Raw genomic sequence first — 6,251 nt, forward strand, 5'->3', positions numbered from 1 at the left:
AATTTCTGCCCAAGGTCAGTTATAATTATGACTGTAGTTTACTATTGGAATCTCAGAATTTTCATTTTTCCCAAGGGTACCAATATCCAGGTATCCTAAGAGCATCCCTAAATACATATGGGCCTCAAATATAACACTCCAATCATGAGCTTTAGATCATTTCCCTCCAACCATAATCTCTAGGAAATTATACTTCACTTAATTCTGCCCTGCATTAACAGAGCCTGAAACTTAGGTCATCTATCCTTCGTACCATCCTTCATGCAAACACCCATATAACTGATGATAAGCTTCAAGAGTGCTTAGAGACTTACAGTCATGCCTGATGCATAATGCTTGTATTGCTGCCAGGCTTACCAAGGTGTATGTGAAGATGGGAATCTTCTAAGTTTTGAAGCATTCCTACCTCTCCTGCTTAAGGTAGGCTAGGTCACTCCCTTAACCCTAAAGAGGTTGGGGACATTAAGCAGACTCTAATTCTGCTTTAATCTTCTACTCCTAAACATCAATACTTAGACTACTAATTTGTGTCCATTATATATCAAATACACCCTCTGTATACATGAGGGTCCAATATCTGTCTTTTAAGCCTGACGGGCCTGAGATCATCTCTACCTGCTCCAGGCCCCAAACTTCACTTCCAGTCCAAAAGGTCTTCAATAATTACCCTCTCTGACCAGAAAGAATTACAAACTATTCTCTATCTGATGGAGGGCAAAAATTTCCATTTAACTGTGTCTCACATCGGACTCCTCATTTGAAAGGGGTGCCAGAATGAATCTTTTTGTTCCAGCAGTTCTCAAATTCACATCCTCTGTCGAAGAGGTCTATAAATTTCATCCAGTCATACAAGTGCTTCAGTGCCTCTCCCTCTCCCTATGGGAGCCTCAGACACACCACATCTAGTCATACATATTTCCTGTTCTCCCTCTGTCTATTGGGCAACAAAGCCTTCTCAAATGACTATATTGGACTGACATATTTCCTTTTATTTTCAGTGGTGGACTCATACCTACCCTCTCTTGTAAAGTGTAAATAGATCTTGTCGTATTGACTATGTGTGCCTGCTATATCCCAACTGTCTAAGATTACTTCCAAACTTCTTCCTGCTACAAATATTCGGGGACATTCCCCCATTCAAGAAAAGTGGCCTTGCTCTTATGTCATCTGACTAAAGGTTTCATAGACCAAAGATAACCATCCAACTTGTTGGAATACTGAAACAATTGCTGCCTGCTGTCCACACACCACATAAAATATGTGGATTTCGTAAATTCTGCAAAAAAGGTTTGGAAGCTGATCAATCAATACTGGAACTCCCTCTTCTCCAGAAGGTATTTGCATTTTCACCAATGTGAAATGGTCTTTCTTATTTATTGAAAATAGCCAGAGATTTTACCCCTCTTACAAGTAGGTTTAGAATTTCACATTTGCAAAGTGTCACAGAAATGCTGCTTATGATCAGAGTGCTTAAACTTCCTTATTCTCATGAAGTTTGCCACATTACCTGTTTGATGAAGGGCACAATCATCCTACTTCTGTGCAAAACTGCCCAAGCTCCTCCCCTATCTTACTTAGAAGATTTAGACATTCACAACAGAGAGTGCTCCAACCTGTGTGGAGCACAGTGTGTTTGAGGAAATCCCCCAGATTCATCATCTTCCCAGTGTATGTCCTACCTATAACTTCTAATTTCCATGGTCTGGGAAGCACTGTTCTGACCTAAGAGATTTCAGAACACTCTGTACTGAAATCTCAAACAGAAGAGTATCAAGGTAAGGGTAAATCAGATTACTATCTTTGTTTTGTTTCCTTGGACAGAGACATCCTGGCCTCCATGCAGAGGAATGTGTGGATGGACATATATTTAAGGAAGACACTAAACCAGAAACTACTACATTACACCCTCTTAGAAGACTTCTAAGATTGTTGTCATGCCTACCACAGACATTCAGATGATGTATATTGTTGATTGTGATTTCATGTTTGGACCTGATGAAGGAGTAAGTACCTGGAATTTCCTATAATTCTCAAGGTATCAATCAGTGTTCAATTTCTGCTCAATAGTGCTGCAGACATAGGAATAACAGGATAAAACTATTCTATACAATCCTATGAAGTTTCTATCACCATCCTCCTATTTTAGAGAATCTTAGATCTATCACTAATCCCGAGATGGGCAGAAACAATTCTTCTCCTGCACATAGGGATACTGCATATGTCTCCCCTTACCCAAAGTATTCCACTTACTGTCTTTTACTGAATTGGCTTTTAGACTATACCTGAAATATTTCACTTTTCACCAAAGGATCTACCCGCCCTCCCTGTTCTAATAGAGAGCTACAGTCCACCAATATCCAAAGGGTTCTCAGACATTCCAAATATGCCCCTGTGGGAGTAAACTTACTAAGTCTATTTAATTGGGCCTCAGATCCTTCTGCTTTGACCAAAAGGATTTCAATCTACTGACTCTGAGTTACCAGGGGCCTCAGATCTCATTTTCCCCAAGTGGTAATCAAATATGCCTTTCTGACCAATAATGACCTTGCAATGTTCTCCTCTGATGCAGACACTTAGACACCCCCCACTCCAATTTTAACTCCCAAATGGACCTCCAGACCACCCAAGCTTAAAGTACCTGAGCCGAACATTAAGAAGTACAGCCCAGAACAAAAGCTCATTTCCTCAAGGCAGAAACTAAAATGATGTACTCCTCACCATTCATACCTAGACCCAGGAGATGAACATATGCCTGAGAAGAAGAACTAGTGTGGAACTGTCAGCCAGGTTTTTGATGAGTGCTCAGACTGCTTCCTGATCCAGCAACCACATTTACTACAGTGGACAGATGCTCTAGTCTCTGATGAGGAGTTGCTAGCTGTTAGGAAGAACCTGAAATGGGCTCCACTGCATGAGGTAGGCTGTGTCTTTGATCTCACGTCAAGGAAAGAACATGCAAATTTGAACTCTACCCAACCAAACATACTAGTTTACCTGTACAAAGGGGTTTTAGATTTCCAATTTCTCACAAAGATGCCCTCGTGTATTTCCCCTCTGACCATTGAGGTTTTATCTATTTTTCATGGCTCATAGGGTCTCATTTCTTCCCAATATCCATTACCTGCTCACTTCTGACCACTAGCCATACATCTCTGATTAGTGTTGGGGGTGTTCTCGGTTTGACACTATGGCCAACAATAGTGCCTACATGCCATTTCTGAATAATTGGATCTTAAATTCCACCTCTGTCCAAGTGTACTTCTGAAAGACTTTTCTCATTACATGCTCTATAGTAGCATCTTTATTCATCAGGCCTCTAGTTGTACCTTCTGGCCTAAGCAGGTCTTATACTTCACTTAAAGAGATGCCAAATTTACACAATGTAGACAAAGAGGCAATTGAGCATTCTCATACTCATCAATATAACATTCCTCCCCTCAGGTTTGAAGTCTCCAGAGCAGCAAAGAGAGTGGGGAGTAGAACTCATCATCTTTAGGTCACTCATCATCGATGGATTGTTTCCAACCTTAGTATACAGACATGGATGGTTGAACACAAACCTGTCAGGCTGATAAAGAACTAGACATCTACTAACGTCCTTGGAACCATGTTCAGATTGCTGCACATCCTCCTGAAGATGCCACGGATGACATGGTTCCTTGTGATTGTTGTTCTCTTCTTGTTGTTGCTCTTTTCTTTTAACTTTTGAAGAGGATACTTTATTAGTCTGTTGCTATGTTAGTCATCTCCTGGCATTAGAAACCAACATCCCACTGTTTAAATGTTTTACATTTCCTACTCTTTTTGGAAAACACAATGTATGCGCATCATTTTTCCTATTGTTTCAAAGACATACCACTATGTAATTCAACTTTACAATTGTAATCATTTTGACCAATATTCACATGAATATAAATTTTATGTGTAAACTTCTTCCTGTGCTGTGTTATTTTTCACCAGGTGACAGTTTCATTTGAGGTCATTTGGAAGATCGTTCCTTACTATGTGTCTTTAAAAGATATATTTTGGAGCTGAGGGGTATGGCTGAATATCTTCAGCACAATAAACACCTTCTGTAACATTACTATCTAGTGGATTATAAGTATCAGGTTGTACACAGTAGTCACTAAAATAATGGACTAGTTTGAGAAAGATTTTTGGGTGTAATCTCTCATAATATACAGAAAAAAAGGAAATCCTAGATATTAATATAATCTATGCACACCAAATTAACATTGTGGGTTTTGTGGGTTTGTTTGTATATGTCTTTGTAGTTCAAATGTTCAACCTTTATGTCTTAATTGAGGATTGTAAACAATGCTCAGGGTGTGTGTGTGAATTAAAGGGCACCATGTCTTTAGTGTTTAGATTAATTTCGCATATAATTTTCTGTCTATCCGTCATCTATATATGTATGTATGTATGTATGTATGTATGTATGAAGTAATGATTGAATGTATTTATATAGATATGTATGCAACTATTTCTCTATCATCTACCTATCACTCTCGCTCTTTCATTTTTCTCTCACCCTCTTTCTCTGTTTATCTCTTATGCATGAATATATGCATGCATGTAGCTAGGTAGGTGTGGTAGTTTTAATGTAATTGGTTCCCATTGGCCCATACGCTGTATTAGGATGAATAACCTTGTTGGACTAGTCGTTTCCTTGTTGGAGAAAGGGTGTCACTGGAGGAGGTGGGTGGTCTCACACATGTTCAAGTTATGCACAGTAGGGCTCTGTGTGTTTGCTGTCTCTAAGAAGGGGCAAAGTGTCCACAATTTGGTCTTCATTCTTCAGTTTCATGTGTTTTGCAAATTGAATCTTATATCTCGGGTATACTAAGTTTCTGGGCTAATATCCACTTATCAGTGTGTAAATATCATTTGAGTTCCTTTGTGATTGTGTTACCTCACTCAGGATGATGCCCTCCAGGTTCATCCATTTGCCTAGGAATTTCATAAATTCATTTTTTTAATAGCTGAGTAGTACTCCATTGTGTAAATGTACCACATTTTTTTGTATCCATTCAAATGTTGAGGGGCATCTGAGTTCTTTCCAGCCTCTGGCTATTATAAATAAGGCTGCTATGAACATAGTGGAGCATGTGTCCTACTTACCGGTTGAGACATCTTTTGGATATATGCCCATGAGAGGTATTGTGGGATCCTCTAGTAGTACCATGTCCAATTTTCTGAGGAACCGCCAGACTGTTATAGAGACAAAGTTTGTAGCTGAGACAAAAGATGGACCATTTAGAGACTGCCATGTCCAGAGATCCATCCCATAATTAGACTCCAAACGATGACACCATTGCATACACTAGCAAGATTTTGCTGAAAATACCTGGATATAGCTGTCTCTTGTGAGACAAGGCTGGGGCCTAGCAAATACATAAGTAGATGCTCACAGTCAGCTATTGGATGGATCATAGGGCCCCCAATGGAAGAGCTAGAGAAAGTATCCAAGGAGCTAAAGAGATCTGCAACCCTGTTGGTCCAATAACATTATGAACTAACCAGTACCCCGGAGCTCTTGACTCTAGCTGCATATGTATCAAAAGATGGCCTAATAGGCCATAACTGGAAAGAGAGGCCCATTGTACATGCAAACTTTATATGCCACAGTACAGGGGAATGCCAGGGACAAAAAAATGGGAATGCGTGGGTAGGGAAGTGGGGGGGGGAGGGTATGGGGGACTTTCTAAATGTACATTCTAAATGTAATTGAGGAAAATACGTAATAATAAAAATATTAACAAAATAAATAAATAAGCCTGGTATGAACATTATAGAGAATGAATCCTTATTACACATCGGAACATCTTCTGAGTATTTGCCCAGGAGAGGTGTTGCTGGATCTTCTGGTAGTACTATGTCAATTTTCTGAAGAACCACCAGACTGGTCCAGGTCCCTGCCGAGTGTATTCTGCAAAGGCCCCAGACATCCAGCCACTTTCCCGGCCAGAGGAAAGGGGGTCCGCCCGGTGCAGAAGTGCTTTGCCTGAGCATCGGCAACAGACATCTTGGTTCTGGGACCCCGCCAGGTGTATTCTGCACAGGTGAGAATATGGACTACAGAAGCCAAAAGCTTCTTGGAGAGGCGAGAGCCACAGAGCTTCTAAGACAGCCCCCTTTTCGGGCCCCAGACACCTGGCCACTGCCCCAGCCAGAAAAAAGGGGTCCACCCAGTACGGGAGCGCTTTGACTGAGCATCAATATCAGATATCTTGGTTCCGGGACCCAGCCGA

The 6,251-nt window shown here is 40.6% G+C and overlaps 1 long non-coding RNA gene across 1 annotated transcript; it reads left to right on the plus strand.

Moving 5' to 3' along the window:
* Positions 1–1,148: 1,148 nt before the first annotated feature.
* On the plus strand, positions 1,149–3,510 carry Gm28326. The gene is made up of 3 exons (XR_003953256.1): positions 1,149–1,334; positions 1,822–2,003; positions 3,442–3,510. It is a non-coding gene; the product is annotated as a predicted gene 28326 (long non-coding RNA).
* Positions 3,511–6,251: the final 2,741 nt, after the last annotated feature.

This window comes from Mus musculus, chromosome Y (assembly GCF_000001635.26).
Source record: "Mus musculus strain C57BL/6J chromosome Y, GRCm38.p6 C57BL/6J".
Classification (NCBI taxonomy): Eukaryota; Metazoa; Chordata; class Mammalia; order Rodentia; family Muridae; genus Mus; species Mus musculus.